This window comes from Lontra canadensis, unplaced genomic scaffold (assembly GCF_010015895.1).
Source record: "Lontra canadensis isolate GAN:19392208 unplaced genomic scaffold, GSC_riverotter_1.0 scaffold94, whole genome shotgun sequence".
NCBI lineage: Eukaryota > Metazoa > Chordata > Mammalia > Carnivora > Mustelidae > Lontra > Lontra canadensis.
In genome coordinates, this window is record NW_022631088.1 from 5,003,513 (window position 1) to 5,021,890 (window position 18,378).

General features: G+C 36.8%; 1 protein-coding gene across 1 annotated transcript in view; it reads left to right on the forward strand.

The window, feature by feature from the left end:
* Window positions 1–18,378, forward strand: part of ADAMTSL3 (ADAMTS like 3) — a 333,555-nt gene that overhangs the window by 160,982 nt on the left and 154,195 nt on the right. The window lies entirely within an intron of this gene.

The window sequence follows — 18,378 nt, forward strand, 5'->3', positions numbered from 1 at the left end:
AGCAGGAGCTGGAATGTCCACAGAGGCCTAGAGAGATGGGGTCTGAACAAAGGTACCACAAGAACGGAACCAGAAGTAGAGCAAAGGCTGCCTCAACCCACTTGCCCGTGGTCCCCCTGTCAGAGCCCAGCCTGTGGTTCCAAATCCAGCCTGCACATCTGGACCACCTGGAGGGCTTGTTCTGTGTTCTACTCCTCAAGCCCTACACTAGAATTTTGGGTGGTCCGTCTGTCACCAAATTTTCCAGGTGCCTCTGATATGTGCTTTTGGTGAATACCTCTGCTTTTCAGCCTCTGGTGACGCTGTCATGGAGGAAAGATCATTTTCCCACTACCCTTCTAGGTTCTTAGCGGATAGCCCCCCAGTAAGAAGAAGACAGATTAATAGGAAAAAAAGAAATTGAATGATGTATGTATGTATGGGAGCCCACAAAGATATGAGACTCAGAGAAGTGGCCAAAGCAGGAAGCTTTTATACCTTTTAAACAAAGGAATGATACATTTGTGAAGAACTGACAAGACAAAGGGCTTAGGCTGAGGGTAGTAAATGGTGAAGCCATAACAAGGTGTGTTCATGAAGACTTCTCAGCTCTAAATTCCTTATGTCTGGTGATAAAGATGTCTTCTATGCCCCCCGGTATGGGGACGGTGCCTTTCTCGTGAAAGATTCATATTCTCCTTTATGTGGACAAAGGATGGACAGAGTGTCCTTACCACAACTGCTATTTCTCAAGTACTTTTCATTCAAAATAATAGGCATGCCAAGGTGGCATATTTGGGGTGACATATTCTGAACCCCTACTTCCCACTATAGAGTCAGAGGCCAATGAACATTTAATCCTCATCAGGCTCTTGATTTTGGAGATGCACTATAAAGGACAGAGAAAAAGTGGTATGCTGCAATGCTGGGGAACATCTGGACAGAAAGTTCTCGCTTGCTGCTTGTGGATAACGAAGCTCCTCTACTGAACGATGTTCAAACCGAGTCCTGGAAATGAGCATGGAAGTGTACATTCTTAGGCACCCGCCTGTTACCCTGCTCTTTGGAGGTGAAGGCATTTTAGGCCAGGAAAGAAATGGAGCTCCAGGTTGGGAGAGATGCTTCTGCAGAGACCCCAGAGCTGACGGCAAAGGACGTTCAGGTGCAGTTTCAACATTAAGAGACTCCCATGATATAGTGTGGAATTTGCTCAGGGCAGGACCATGGGATGTCATAGCTGGGCAGGTGAGGGTATAGAAATCAGTTTTCAGCTTGCAGCTGGCTGCTCTCCCCAAATCACATCCCTGGTGTGTCCTTTCTCTCCTTTTTTTCCTTTTAAATTAATTTAAATTTTTCAGTGTTCCAAGATTCATTGTTTATGCACCACACCCAGTGCTTCATGCAATACATGCCCTCCTCAATACCCACCACCAGGATCACCTATCCGCTACCCACCTCTTCTCCAAACCCTCAGTTTGTTTCTCAAGTCCACAGTCTCTCATGGTTCATTCTCACCCTCCCAGTTTCCCTGAATTCACTTTTCCGTTCCTTCTCCTAATGTCCTCCACGCTATTCCTTATGCTCCACAAGTAAGTGAAACCATATAATTGACTTTCTCTGCTTGACTTATTTCACTCAGCATAATCCCCTCCAGTCCTGTCCATGTTGATGCAAAAGTTGGGTATTCATCCTTTCTGATGGCTGTGTAATATTCCATTGTGTAAATGGACCACATCTTCTTTATCCATTCGTCTGTTGAAGGGCATCTTGGTTCTTTCCACAGTTTGGCGATTGTGGACATTGCTGCTATAAACATTGGGGTACAGATGGCCCTTTTCACTACATCTGTATCATTGGGGTAAATATCCAGTAGTGCACTTGCAGGGTCATAGGGTAGCTCTATTTTTAATTTTTTGAGGAATCTCCACACTGTTTTCCAAATTGGCTGCACCAACTTGCATTCCCACCAACAGTGTAAGAGGGTTTCCCTTTCTCCACAACTTCTCCAACACTTGTTGTTTACTGTCTTGTTGATTTTGGCCATCCTAACTGGTGTAAGGTGATATCTCAGTGTGGTTTTGATTTGAATCTCCCTGATGGCTAATGATGATGAACATCTTTCGTGTGTCTGTTAGCCATTTGTATGTCTTCTTTAGAGAAGGGTCTCTTCATGTCTTCTGTCCATTTTTTTTGACGTGATTACCTATTTTTTTGGATGTTGAGCTTGAAGAGTTGTTATAGATCTTGGATATCAGCCCTTTGTCTGTAGTGTCATTTGCAAATATCTTCTCCCATTCCGTGGGTTGCCTTTTTGTTTTGTTGACTGTTTCCTTTGTTGTGCTGAAGGTTTTTATCTTGATAAAGTTCCAAAAGTTCATTTTCGGTTTTGTTTCCTTTGCCTTTGGAGACATATCTTGAAAGAATTTGCTGTGGCCAGTGTCTAAGAGATTACTGCCTATGTTGTCCTCTAGGATTCTGATAGATTCCTGCCTCACATTGAGGTCTTTCATCCATTTTGAGTTTATCTTTGTGTATGGTGTAAGAGAATGGCCAAGTTTCATTCTTCTAGACGTAGCTGTCCAATTTTCCCAGCACCATTTATTGAAGAGACTGTCTTTTTTCCACTGGATAAATTTTCCTGCTTTGTCGAAGATTATTTGACCATAGGGAGGAGGGTCCATATCTAGGCTCTCTACTCTGTTCCATCGGTCTGTGTATCTGTTTTTGTGTTAGTATCATGCTGTCTTGGTGATCACAGCTTTATAGTAAAGCTTGAAATCAGGCAAGGTGATGCCCCAGCTTTGTTTTTCTTTTTCAACATTTTCTTAGCAATTCGGGGTCTTTACTGGTTCCATACAAATTTTAGGATTGTTTGTTCTAGCACTTCGAAAAATGCTGGTGGAATTTTGATTGGGTTGGCATTGAGTATAGATTGCTCTGGGCAGTATAGACATTTTAACAATGTTTATTCTTCCAATCCATGAGCATGGAATGTTTTTCCATCTTTTTGTGTCTTCTTCAATTTCTTTCATGAGTTCTGTAGTTTCTTGAGTACAGATCTTTTACCTCTTTGGTAGGTTTATTCCCAGATATCTTATGGTTCTTGATGCTATAGTAAATGGAATCGATTCTCTAATACCCTTCTCTCCTTTTTCAGAAGTGGTTGTCAGTTTCTGAATTTGACATTCCCTGTCTTTGTCATTGGCATATCTCATCGGTCTTACCTCCAGCTACAAAAGGCAGTGTACACAGTCCTCCACCTGTGGGACTGGTGTCTCCATACACTGACTTCCCCTTCCCTCGCCTCCCTCCTACCTGCACAGAGTGACAGGTGAACTTGATCAAAACTGAGTACCTGACTTTGAAAAGTTGTCAGCCCCCACTCTGCACAGTGTCCACAGACCACCTCCTTCTAGTGTAAATGACACTGAGTGGTGATGGGCATTTGAGCACATTCACAAACACTGTTGTTTCTCAGCTTACAAAATGGTTTCACAACCACGGTCCCATTCTTTCCAATGTTTCCATTAGGCTGTTATTATTATTCACATTAGCATTTATTGAGATACGTTCCTTCCTTTTTAAAAACACACCTCTTTGTTCCTCGGGAATGGACAGTGTTGGGGGCTGGGAGGGTGTGTGTGTTTTCACCTAAAGAACAGGAAGAATTGGGCGCCTGGATGGTTCAGTGGGTTAAGCCTCTGCCTTTGGCTCAGGTCATGATCTCAGGGTCCTGGGATCAAGTCCTGCATCGGGCTCTCTGCTCAGTGGGGAGCCTGCTTCCTCCTCTCTCTCTGCCTGCCTCTCTGCCTACTTGTGATCTCTGTCAAATAAATAAATAAATAATATCTTAAAAAAAAAAACAACAGAAAGAGAAAATAAATGCAGGATCAAGGAAAGTAATAGGAAAAATGCTTGACGGAAACTTCTATTCAGCCAAAAACCTCCAACCAACTAAATTTAAAAAATTGAAAAACAAAAACCAGTAATGGAACAGTAGGAATGAGCTTGTCAAAGGGGGAGTAAAGCTTCTCTTTTCTTGTAATACCATGGAACGGACATATTTAGGTTGTTGCCGTTCTAGTTGGACATTATAGTGAAAGTAAACAATCTGACATAAATTACAGTCCTTCTGGGCTGAAACTGATGTTTATTGATTAGTTAATATTGTGTGGACAGTTTACTTCCTGTACATCTTGCTACTTAGCAAAACTGTGATCTGCAGCAGGAAATGAGACACAGAAAAAAAATGATGGAACAGCTGGATTTGAGCATTTATGTGTGGGAGGGAAGTCCATGGAAGCAAATTTAATGGATCCTTAGGTCAGCCCAGTGATTGCAAAATCAAACAAGTGAAACCCATGAAGTGGAAGTCTGTTATGAACGTTCTTCTGATGAGTGAGTTTGGGTTTACACAATTATGATTGGGTCTCACAGCAGAAGTTCAGGCTCAGAGTGTAGCTTTTGGTTCTAGCCTCAGCTCTACTGCCTTGGAACTCTGCGATCTTGGGAAAGTCATTTAAACTTGGGGGGAAAAATTCAGTTTTCTTACTTGTAGGAGAGGGCTTTTATTAGAATAAAAGAGGTATAATTTACCTCAAATTACCTGTCATCATTCTTGGGGCATAGCAAGTGCTCAGTGAGGTCTGAATGACTTACACTATCCCAACCCTACTGGTGGTTAAGTTCCCTTCTAAGCTTCATGCATATAGTACCTCTCAAAACCCCCTTGAAATAAGTATGCTTATTGTCCTCATTTTACAGGTGTAACTGAGGCTCAGAGAAGGTAAGAAATGTGCCCGAGTTCACACAGTATTTGTAAGTGGCAGCGCTGGTATTTCCAGCCAAGTTGTCTGGCTCCAGAATAGGTGATCTTAACCACTCATCCACGCTGCCTTTCCAGGTGGTTTGTAGAGTAACAATAATGCAGAGGACGTGTAACATGTGACAAAAAGAGGTCCCTGGCAGATGGCGCAGTGAATAGCAATATCAAAAATCTCTCACCCCAAATTTCAAGTAGAAGTTTTGGAATAGTTCAAACACTGAAAGTGTTCAACTGAATCAAACACCCACCACCACCACCACCACCACCACCACCATGAAATCTGAATGTTCCCAGACACAGGGACCTGTTGCCGTCAACACTGTGGGACTGTTCTCGACATTAGAGTCTACACCATTAGAAGGTATATCATAAAGCAGCCTCACGACCAGATCTGCTTGGGAGCCTCTTTTGCAAACTTGCAATAGGAGACTTTAAGTGGTCTATACTTAGCCTGTGCTGAAGCCCAGCTAGCAGACTGCTCCCACGATATTTACAAGTGATTCCTCTCTCCATCCTGGTGTCTAGCTCTGGGTAGCTCTAGACTGAAGGGGAATTGACCGGGAGGCTGTTTGGGATTTAAAAGTGGCCCATTGGGCGCCTGGGTGGCTCAGTGGGTTAGAGCCTCTGTCTTCGGCTCAGGTCATGATCGCAGGGTCCTGGGATCAAGTCCCGCATCGGGCTCTCTGCTCAGCAGGGTGCCTGCTTCCCTTCTTCTCTCTGCCTGCCTCTCTGCCTACTTGTGATCTCTCTCTGTCAAATAAATAAATAAAATCTTTAAAAAAAAAAAGTGGCCCGTTGTGATAGACAAGACAGAAGAAGCATGTTAGCAGTATTTGTATCAGAGCTAGCAGAATTTCAGGCAAAGAGAAAAAAAAAAAACCCACCCAAATCAAAGATGAGTATTTTATATCCATCAGTGAGAAAAACTGGTCTTAAAAATTTGCATGCAAATGCCATTACATCAAAATACATAAAGCAGAAAAAAGTATAGGAAGAAATTGAAAGAAGTTAAACCGCTGTTAAGTCAGTAAAAGTTACATGTAGGGTCTGCACAGTGTAATTATTGTTATATTAACTGCTATTACCGAACATTGCATTTTGAGGGAATATACTGTCTTTTCAAGCAGCTATGGGCCATATACAAAAACTGATTCTATGCTAGACTCCAAAGAAGATTGTGAAAAAAAATCTTAGTGAAATAGAAACTGCCAGAAGAGACCTCGCCCCACAGCTGCTCACAGCCATTCCTTGCTCCCTCCTGTTACAGAGGCACGAGTGTCTGTCTTCCTTTCCAGGGCTAATTAATCTCCCCATCTGTGTCCTGGACTCCAGCCCCTGTGTCCTGGACTCCAGCCCCTCTGCTTCCTCAGAGATCCCACTCCACCCATCATCCCTTGTCTCTCCTCCATCTCTCTCTCGCTCTTCCTTTCCCATCAGGGTTAAAAGAGATCCCAGATTTCTTCCATCTTAAATACAAGTATAATTATTTTTATCTAAGTGTAATTAACATACAGTGTTATATTAGCTACAGGTGCACGATAGAGTGATTCAACAGTTCTGTACGTTTCTCAGTGCTCATCACAGTAGATGTACTCTCGGTCCCCTTCACCGCTGTCACCCACCCCTGAACCCCCTCCCCTCTGGCAACCACCAGTGTGTTCTTGGTCTCTCTTTTTTTTTTCTTTGTTTGTTCATTTGATTCTTAAATTCCACATGTGAATGAGATCATATGGGATTTGTCTTTCTCTGGCTTATTTCACTTAGCAACGCACTCTCTAGCTCCGTCCATGTCATTGAAAATGGCAAGCTTTCGTTCTTTTTCATAGTGGAATAATATTCCTCTGTGTGTGAGATAAATATATAGGTATCTCTCACATCTTCTTTATCCTTCCATATCTTGGCTATTCTAAATAAAGCTGCAGTAAGCCTAGGGGTGCCTACATCTTTTCGAATTGGTATTTTCATTTTCTTGGGGTAAACACCCAGTATGGAATTAGTGGATTATATGGTAGTTCTACTGTTAATTTTTTAAGGAACTTCCATACTGTTTTCCACAGTGGCTGCCCCAGTTTGCGTTCCCACCCACAGTGCACGAGGCTCCCCTTTCTCCACGTCCTCACTAGCCCTTGTTATTTCCTGTTTTTGCGTTGAGCCTTTCTGATAGGGGGAGGTGATGTCTCACTGTGGTTTTATTTGTACTTCCCTGATGATGAGTGATATCAACAAGGTGTAAGTTTGAGACTTGTGTGTGGATTATATATAAAATATATATGTATTTTAAATTCTTCACAGCGTTCGCCACCACCCGAATCTTTCCCCTACCTTTGCTGACAGAGTGTGGAAAACCTGCTTGTGCTTCCTGTCTCTCTACTCCTCCATCCATCATTTTATTTTTCAAACCACAGCCTTCTGTGCCCACTGCGTAACTGAAACTGCTTTCACAAAACCCGTTAACAGTTCTTACTGCTGTGGAGACTTTAGTCCTACTGCCCTCCCCCTCACCTCAAAATCCTCTCTCTAACTAGAGTTCTAGAGTTCTTCCTGCATTTCTGGTCAGAGTCAGAGCGTCGCCATTTCCTGCAGGATGGTGAAGAAATGCTGACAGATGTGTGACTATGGAGCAGTCCTCCCTTACTGTCGCAGTGACCTGGAGTTGTCCTCTCTACTCCCTGCTCAGAATCAGTGCCATGCAAAGCAGTGCTCATGCTGGGGGCTGCTAGATTGGCAGGTTCTTGGGAACCACCCGAAACTTCTGGGTCAGGATTTCTGTGGGTGGGGCAGGGATCTGTGTTTTAACAAGCTCTCCAGGTGCTTCTGGGAGGTACGGCCCTATAAAAGTATCACAGAGCCTTGATGTATCAAGTTGTGTGGGAGAGTTATGGATATGGGAGGGCATTGAGCTTTGGAGGGGAAGACATTTGATGCTGTATCATGTAGATTTGTTTTCCCATAATTCTAAGTACACTAAATCCTTTACAGTGGTCCCTTCTAGGTTGCCCCCATTCCAAGCCTTGCCCAGCTGCTCTACAGTGTGTAATTCTCTCCAAGTTTAATACGGTGGACAACTGGGGATTCGTTGCCTTCTACACAGAAGAAAATTTGTTCCCAGATTGGAGCATTCTGGCTAAAATCAAAAGCCAAGGGTTCCGGTCTGAGAGGTTTCCCTTGAGTGTATAAGTGTCAGTGGGTGATAGTTGAAGGACACAGACGCAGACACACATCCAGACACACACACACCCCCAGACACACACACACTGCAAACATCTGTAATACGAGCACCTACTAGTAGTTATACCTCTAAAGCACAGGATTGGTCTGAAGTTTGTGAGGTCATAGGGGTAAATTTTCCTTCTACTTTTATCCTTCTGTGCCTTTTTGTATTTCTATAGAAAAATTCCTCCATTTTGCCATAATAAATTATTAATACATATTATACATACTCAATGGTTTCCCCCTACCCCAAGGAGAAAATGCACTAATATGATAACATATTGGCGTTGTGATTCATTCATGACTTATTTTCTTTGCCTGGGTATTCTAAATTTTCTGCAGTAAACACACAGCATGTTATATGCATAATACAAATGTGTCTTGAAAATGGATGTGCTTTGGAATGCTTTCCAGAGCTGATGAAAACCTATTTGGGCACGTCACTTGGGTTTAAGCACTCTTTCGAAATCTTTGCAACCTCAGACTGTAGTGTCTGTGCATAATAGAACACAGAACTTCTGCACATTTATGCATTTGAAGGCAAGACAGAACTGATAATTACATACAATTTTTGTTACAACTTAATTTTATCACTGAGCTTTTGGGCCTGTTGGTTCTCAAAAGTCTACTTTATCTTCTTAAAATGTTGACCTAGAAAAACATGCCATGATTTATTTAACCAGACCCATATTAATGAACGTTTAGGGTTTTTTTCTTAGTTTTGCTAGGCTTCACACTTATACAAGTTTATCTTTGATTATATGTTTTTATTTTTCAAAGATACTGCCAATTTTTCCTCCAGTAAGATTTACTGCTATCTTCACAAATTAAAATTTATGAGAACATTTCATTTTTATTAATGGAATAAATGAAATATATCTTATTTTCAATCTGGATTTCTGTGATTACCACCGAGTTGGGCATCTTTTCATAAACTTCTTATAATTTTAATTCTTTTTCCTTTGAACTGTTTTTCAAGCATTTGGCCAATTTTCTTGTTAACTTATGTTTTTTTTCTTATTCACTTGTAAGCACTCTTTGTATATTAAGGAGACTGTCTGTAATTATAATTTTTTCTGTCTTTGACAATTTTATGTTTAAATTTTATATCAAATGAATTAATCTTTTCATTTTCTCAAAGCATATTTATGTCTAGAGAGAGATTTAACATTTTCTTTTTGTAGGTCATGCTCATTATTAAAAAGTTTATTCCAACGTATTCCATCATTTTTCTTGCCATTGCAAATGGGATATTTTCTTCCATTATGTTTTCTGATTATTGTGGTATTTCTGAAATCTACTAACTTTTGAACATAGACACACCTAGAAGATATTGGAGGTTCAGCTCCAGATCACTGTAATAAAGTGAATATCATGATAAAGTAGTTAAGTGAATTTTTGGTTTCTCAGTGCATATGAAAGTTATGTTTACACTATATCATAGTCTATGAAGTGTGCAATAGCATTATATCTAAAAAAAGTATATACCTTAATTAACATACTTTATTGCTAAAAAATCCTGTTATCTGAGCCTTTAATGAGTCATAATCACTGATCATAGATCACCATAACAAATATAATAATAATGAAAAAATTTGAAATATTGTGAGAATTACCAAAATGTGACAGACAGACATAAAGTGAGCAAATGCTGTTGGAGAGATGGCACCCATAGACTTGCTGAATGCAGTGTTGCCACAAATCTTTACTTTGTTTTAAAAAGAAGAAAAGAAAAGAAAGATAAAAAGCAGTATCGACAATATGCAAATAAAATGAGGTTTGCATATATTACTCTCCTCCTGATTTCTAGTGCTTAGACTATTTTTTCTTGCCCAGTTACTTTGGCTAGTCTCCCTAAAGATCCTAAATCAAACGGTGGTAATTAACATCCCTTCATTTCCCTATTTAAGTAACATTGTTTCTAATATTTAAGCATAAAGTATATTAATCATATTACTGGCATTCTTTTTTAAGTGGGCTCCACATCCAGGAGTCCAACCCAGGGCTTGAACTCACAACCCCAAGATTGAGACCTGAGCTGAGATCGAGAGTCGGATGCTTAACCAACTGAGCCATTCAGGCTTCCCATTATTGGCATTTAAAAATCACGTTACAAACATTTGATGTATTTTATTTACTGAGAGTTCTTTTTTTAAAATCAGGAATAGTTAATGAATTATACCAAGAGAATTTTTAGAATGTATTCTCTTAGCCACTTTTAAATATACCATACAGCAGTGTTAACAATAGTCATCAACAAAATTTCATTAGAGAGTCTGAAAAAGGCTTTGGAAGCAAATTTTCAGATAATTATAATGTGCTACTTTGGTATTTATTATTAATTTTTTAATTTAGTGTAGTTAACACACAATGTTATATTAGTTTTAGGTGTACAGAATAGTGATTTGATACATTTTTATTACTTCTAAATAGAAGTATTTCTTGACAAAGAAGTTAGATGTGAATAAAAATTCAAAAAGTTGTCTGTACTTGTGTCTTTCATTGATGTAATATTTTTGACTCTTTTACCTTAAATAATACCAGTGAAGTTCATAGTTTGATTATTGTCCTTAACACGTTGGCCAGCCTCAGCCTATAATGAATGTAGTCACTCTAACTCTACTTGGAGATCTTTGTCACCCTCTAATAGCATAAATGCCATCTTAAAATCTAAAGCCATTGGACAGTTAACTGATCAATTTTTAAAAAATAACATTGGAGAATAAAATCAATACATTTTTATTATATAAAATTTGGAAAATACAGAAAATTCATAAGGAACAACACAAAAATCATTCATATTCCTAGACTTCAGAGAAGCACTAGTGACATGATGGTATGTGTGTCAACAGATGTGTGTATATTTACCATCCTGAATAGTCTTTGTCACTTCATATTGTATCATGGGCCTAGTTCTATGTTGGTATACATAGACTGACTTGGTCTTTCTGATGAATATGTCAATATTTATTTAACAAACCCTCAATTCATAAATGTTTATGTGGTTTCCAGTGTCCGTTATTATTTCAAAAATGCTGCAGTAAATATTGCAAAGAGTTATGATTTTATGTATATAAAGTATGTTAAACATCCATCTTTGCACAATTATGACTTTTTTTCATAGGAAAATTTCTGGTAAAGGCAGTTGTGGAATCAAAGGGGATGCATATTAAAATTTTTGGTTGATATTGCCAAATTGCCTTTCACAAACATGTTGCCAATTACACTCCCACTCATAGTTTTAGCAACTGTTTTTCCAATGTGGGATGTTATCAGTCTTTGTAATTTGCTAAAAGATTGGATTAAAACTTTCAAGTGTATTTTTGTTATATTACTTTTGCATAACTCTGAGCATTTTCTTATGTTTATGAGTTATTTTTAATTTACTATGAAATACCTTCTCATATATCCATCAGTTGAAAGATATGTGTTATTGTCTTATTATTAATAGGCATTTTCTCCCATTTTTTCCTTTCTTTCCTATAGATTTTACTTCATCTATTTTTGTACCATTTATCTAAAGCATATATGAAGGTCATGATAGCAGAATTATTCCCTAGATTATTTTGAAGTGATGTTCCTTTATTTAATGTATTTTTGCCTTGAGTTAAACTTTGTGTGGCAATCATACATGATTCCTATTTTATTTTTGTATATATTTTCCTAGAGTATAAATTTTAAATCTTAGACCTTTATTCTTCTAAATTAAGACTCTTTTTAAAAACATAATCACAAAGCCATTATTACATCTAAAAATTAGTAGTAATTCCTTAATGTCATTGGATACCCAGTCTGTGTTCATTTGTCTCAGATCATCTCATAAATATTATTTTATAGTTTACTTGTTTGGATTAAATATGGTTTCCTTTATTTCTCTGAGCATATTTAATGTAGCTTATTTAAAGCTTTTGTCTAAAATTCCAACTCTGGGCTTACTCAGAGACAGTTTCTATTGGTTGTTTTTATTTTTCCTGTGTATGGGCCATATTTTCTTTTTCTTTTGTAGGTTTTGCAACTTTTTTGTTGAAAACTGGACATTCTAAATATAATGTTGCATGTCTGGAAATCAAATTCTACCCGCCTCCCCAGTTTGTTGTTGTTTGTTGCTCCTGTGTGTTAAGTAACTTTTTAAATCCATTTTGTAAAGTCTGTATTCTTTGTCACATGTAACTACTGAAGTCTCTGCTCGATTGGTTTAGTGGTCAACTAATAATTCAATAGAGACTTAAAATGTCTAAAATCAGTAAGTCTTCATTAAGGGGCTCTGTATGTGTGTTAACACACAGTTCAATACTCCACCAGGCAGCTGACAACTCTATTATAGCCTTCACTTTCTGCTTATTGCAGAGTCTCAAGGTCAGCCAGAGGTGAGAATTTAGGGCCTTCTCAGGTCTTTTCTGAGTGTGCACATGGCCCTCTGCATATGTGTGGCCTTCTAGATTCCCCGGAGTATGTTGGCACTTTTCAAAGCCCCCATGTGGACATCTCTATTCCTCAGCATTTCCTTTTAAGCATTTGGATAGCTTGTTATTTTCTTCAACTGTTATCTACCAGCTTGGGTAGCCTCAGTGTTAAACAATTGCCTCTGATTGTTTTGGACAAGTGCCCCTTGGGAAAGGGCTGTTTGTACTAGGAAAGCTCCTAGGTAGGTAAAATAAAGACAGCTTTGTGAGTGAGGTCTTCCAAGGAACCATCGTTCAGGTCAAATAATGACAATTGAGAATTGGAGCTTTGAAGGAGATCCAACCATAATCTGCCCCTGCAGCATCTTACAGGCTGCTGATTTTCACAATGACTAAGGGATGTTGGTTTTCAAGGTTACAGCAGAGGCTGAGGATGGGGGATAGGGGAATAGGCAATTCAAAATTCCGTAAAATTTGTTGTTCTTACCGAGTGTTCTTTTTTTTTTTAATATCATTTTTTAAAATTTATTTTCAGCATAACAGTATTCATTGTTTTTGTACCACACCCAGTGCTCCATGCAGTCTGTGCCCTCTCTAATATCCACCACCTGGTTCCCCCAACCTCCCACCCCCCCACCTCTTCAAACCCTTCAGATTGTTTTTCAGAGTCCATAGTCTCTCATTGTTCACCTCCCCTTCCAATTTCCTCCAACTGCCTTCTCCTAACTCAAGGGTTCTTTTTGAATAAATTTTGCCCAGATTGCTGCAAGCCATAGTTAATTTGCAAAATTTTGAAAATGTTGATTCAGACAATTTTTTCTAGTGTTTTCATGGAGGTGTAGTTTTCAGAGTTCCTTACTCCATTATTTTTGCTTGCTTATTCAAGTTAGTCTCTAAATAAGATCTGTATGTTGCATTTATATGTTATGTCAAATTACAAGTACGTCCTCCTCTCTTTTTATCCTTAATTATGTTTCTTAATTTGTTTGTAATTATAAGTATGTCCTTTTTTTCCCCTTGATATTTATTTGTTAAGGAAGCTGTTCATTTGTCTTACAGATTTTTCCATAATTTATATTTTTCTCTTTACATTTCCATGATGTGGTTTAGTATGTTCCTTTGTACCCTACATTTCCTGTCAGTAGGTTGTTAGATATAGAGGTTTGATCACATTCAGATGTGTGTGTTTGTTTTGGTAAGAATACTTTAAAGTTGCTGTTATGTACTTCCTATTGCATCATATTATGAGGCACATACTGTATCGTTTTCTCTCTTACTGTGATGCTATAGCTATGGATAATTGATGTTTAAATGATGATAATATATTAGTCCTTCATTTATCAGCTTGGATATTTCTACAAAGAAAAACTTCACTGCATCAACTATTTGGTTCCCCTGAAGTACAGTTTGTGTGGAAAGGCATAGTAAATGCATTATTCTTTTGCCTTTATCAGTTTTCAAAAAAAAAATGAGCTGGTTGGTAGCATCCTCAGAATATGACCAATAATTTCTTTTGGTGTTATTAAGGACTTAAGGATTTAAACATATTTCATGTGATTAAGGATTTAAACATATTTCGTGTGATTCACTTCATTTCAGTTATCATTCTTATTAATGTTCAAATTGTCACCTTTTTGCCAAATTGGATACCCTTTATTTTGACCCTGAAGTCCTTTCACATAACTTTAGTTCCGTTCACATGACTCATGTCTTTGGGAGCTCCCTTAATTTTTATTATTCCATAACAAAATTCTAGGATTAGCTAGTTCCTTTTCCGACCCAGATCAGGAGGAAACCATTTCTTAAAGAATCCCTGGTTCTTTTTAGTGGGAATTGGTTTTAGGAGGCACTACATGGATGCAAGGATGTTCATTGCTATTGAGTTGATTAATATTTTTTGGATTTTCAGAAGACAGACTAGGAATAAATATTGGAGTATATGTTTATATGTAATATTGTATATTAACCTATTCACATTTATGTAAGTATAGCATATATTATAAAATATAGTTAAAAACAATTCAATATTAATTAGAATGCACAAAAGCAGTTTATTTATCTAATATCAGAATACCTTCAGATCTTTTTTTGGAGGCTGTAGTTTTTTTCCCTAGTTTTATTGAAAAACAAATGACAAACATCACTGTACAGGTTTAAGGCACACAACGTGATGGTTTGACTTACATATATGGTGACATGAGTACCATAGTAAGTTCAGCTAACATCCATCTTCTCATATAGATATAATAAAAAGAAAAGAAAGAAGAGAAGGAATAAGGAAAAAAACTTCTCCTTGTGATGAGAAAATTTCTCCTGTGTATTGCACATCACTGTTAAGTAGTCATCCTGTTGTACATTGCGTCCTTAGTCTTTTTTATCTTATAACTGGAAGTTTGCACCTTTTAATCACTTTCTTCCTCTTCCTCCACACCCTATGCTCTGCCTCTGGTAACCACCAGTCTGATTTGCTTTTCTGTTTGTTTTTGTTTTGCTTTGTTTTTATATTCCACATATAGTTGAAATCATACAATGGTTTTCTCCCATCTGATCTATTTTACTTAACATAATGCCTTTGAGTTCCACCCATGTTCTTGCAAATGAGGATTTCCTCAGTTTTTAATAGCTGAGTAATATTCCATTGTATACATGTTTACCACCACTTACATCTTTTCCTCCACTGATGGACTCTCAGGCTGTTTCCATGTCTTGGCTCTTGTAAATAATGCCTGTGAACAAGCAGATGCAGATATCTTTTTGAGTTCGTGTTTTCTTTCCTTTGGATATATTCCCTGAAGTGGAATTGTTAGATCATATAATTGCTCTAGTTTTAGTTTTTGAGGATACTCCATATTGTTTCCCACAGGCATTGTTCCTATTTGTAATCCCACCAACAGTGCACAAAAGTTTCCTTTCATCCAAATCCATGCCAGCATTTGTTATCTCTTGTCTTTTTGATTATGGCCATTCTAACACGTGTGAGGTCATATCTCAATGTAGTTTTAGTTGTACATTTCTGAGAACCTTTCAGTCTTCTTTTTATGTGCTTACCTTTTACTTAAGATGTGCAAAACTCGCCCAGTAAAACTTTTGGGCCCCAGTCCTTTTTTTTTTCTTTCTCATTTTCTATCTTCTTTTGTAAAAAATGTTTGTAGCTTTTGAATATTGTATTTGAAAAGTAACTCATTAGTGTGTTGTCAATATACAAAACAGAGAACATAGAACTATGTTCTTCTTCCTTCATTCCTAGAACTTTCATTTCTTTCCCTAGAGGTAACCAGTGTCAAAGATTTGGTGAAAACTCTTCCATGAATTTAAAGGATTAAATAATTAAAATCCCACTCTGTTACTTACTAATATGGACTTGCACAGTGCGATGAATTTTCATATTATAATGTATCTACAATGTTATTCTATGCATTTACACACAATATTAATTATATATGTATATATTTCTATAAATAATATATACATGAAAATGCAATATTAAACACATGTACTTTACAATGAGTTTATGCCTCATGCATTTTTTTAATGTAAAATATTCATAACATACAATTTACCACGTTAGTCATTTTTAAGTGTATAGTTCAGTGGCATTAAATACATTCAGACTGGTATATAACCATTACCGCAGTCTGTCTCCAGCTTTTTTCATCTTCAAAACTGAAGGTCTGTACCCACTAAACAAACAAGAACTCTCCCATTGCCTCCTACCCCAACCCCTGGGAAATACTGCTATACTTTTCTATCTCTATGAACTTGACTGTTCCTATGAATGGAATGATACAGTATTTATCCTTTTGTGACTGACTTATTTCACTTAACATTACATCTTCCTGGTTCATCCATGTTGGATAGCATGTATCAGAATTGCCCCCTTGTTAAGGCTTAATAATGTTCCACTGTATGTATGTATGTATGTACCACATGATAGCTTCCCACTCATCTGTTGATGGACACTTGGGTTGTTTCCACCTTTTGGCTGTTATAAATAATGCTATGGACATGGATGTACAAACGTCTGTTTGAATCCCTGCTTTCAATTCTTATGAGTATAAGCCCAGATGTGGAATTGCTGAATCATATGGTAATTCTGTATATAATATTTTGAGTTTTCCATAGTGGTTGAACCATTTTATATTCCCAACAGTGGTTCATAAGCATTCTAATTTCCTCTCATCCTGAGGATTATTTTGTTTTTGTTTTTGTTTTTGTTTTTTTTGTAAATAATGGCCATCCTATTAGATGTGAAGTGGGATCTCATTATGGTTTTGATTTGCATTTCCCTAAAGAAGTTGAGCATGTTTTTATGCAACCGTTGACCGTTTGTATATTCTGTTGAGAGAAATATCTGTTTAAGTCCTTTGCTCATTTTATTTTGGGTTGTTTGTTTGTTGTTTTTTGTTGAATTATACAATTTCTTTATATGTTCTGGATATTAACCTTTTATCTGATATGTGATTTGTAAATATTTTCTCCCATTCCATGGGTTCCTTTTTTACTCTGTTGATGGTATCTTATGATACACAAAAATTTAACTGTGATGTAGTGTAGTTTATTTGTTTTTTCATGTGTTTCCTGTACTTTTTGGTGTCACATCCAAGAAATCATTACCCATATATGTTGCTTTTTAACTTTCTTTTTTATTCAATATGTATGTTGGCTTTCTTTCCATATCAAGTCCTATAGCTTCTTATCATTGTTTTTATCAGGCACAGAGTATTCCTTAGTACAGAAATATCATTGTTTGTTTCATCTCTCCTATAGTGGTGGACATTTACATAATGTCCATTGTTTTGTTTTTTTGCATGTATGTATGCATACATGTATTTTACCTGTATGCATATATTTTGCATGTATGTATATCAGGAAAAAAACAAACAAAATTTGAAAAGAATATTTATCCAAATGTTAGAAGTGATGATCTCTGGGCAGCAGGATTAGAAATATTTTTATCTTATCTTCTTGCTTATTTGCATTTTTAAATTTTCAATAATAAACCGATATTTTTATCTAATGAAAACGTATAAACAATCAGCAAACATAGTAACATCCTCCGATCCAACAATTTTGCCCCAGAATTTATCCAAAAAATTTGTTCTCTCTAAATTAAACAAACAAAAACATCTATTTGAAGTAATTCATATCATTGACAATATGTTAATGCCATTTAGTAAGAGGCTTAGTGTTCAAGGCAGGGCCTACTGCGGTAAAATTTTATATATGAGTCTAGATTATTATGCAGTCATAAAAATTAATTTCAGAATATGTAACACCAGAGGACTGACCCAAGGTAATGATCTAGGCCAGGGATCATCAAACTTTTTTCTGTGTAGGACTAGAGAGTAAATAGTTTGGGCTTTGGGAGCTCTGTTGCCTTAGTTACAACTACTCAACTCTATCTTCTGTAGGGTCAAGCAGCCTTAAGTGACCAGACTTGGCCCAAGGGCCGTAGTTTGAGGACATTTCCCCAAACCCCCTCCCCCATCAAAGCACGTGGATGAGGCCAGGAGGAGGAAGGGAGTTGAGGTGGTAGGCCAGGGTATTCATTTTAACTTTTCTTTAATGTTTTTATTTTTAAATTAAACTTTTTAAAATTAAACTATTTTAAATTATTATTATTTATTATTATTATTAAATAATATTATAATATATAATATATATCATTTTATATAATATATATAATTAATTATATAATACATTATTTATAATTAATCATATAATATATCATAATTATATATATTATATAATATAATATATTATAATATAATTATATAATAATGTATTATATAATCAATTATATATCATAATTAATTATAATTAATTAATTATAATTATTATAATTATATATAATATAATATAATTATTATAATTATATAATACATTATTTATGATTAATTATATAATATATCATATAATCAATCATAAATAATGTATTATATAATTAATTACATATTATGA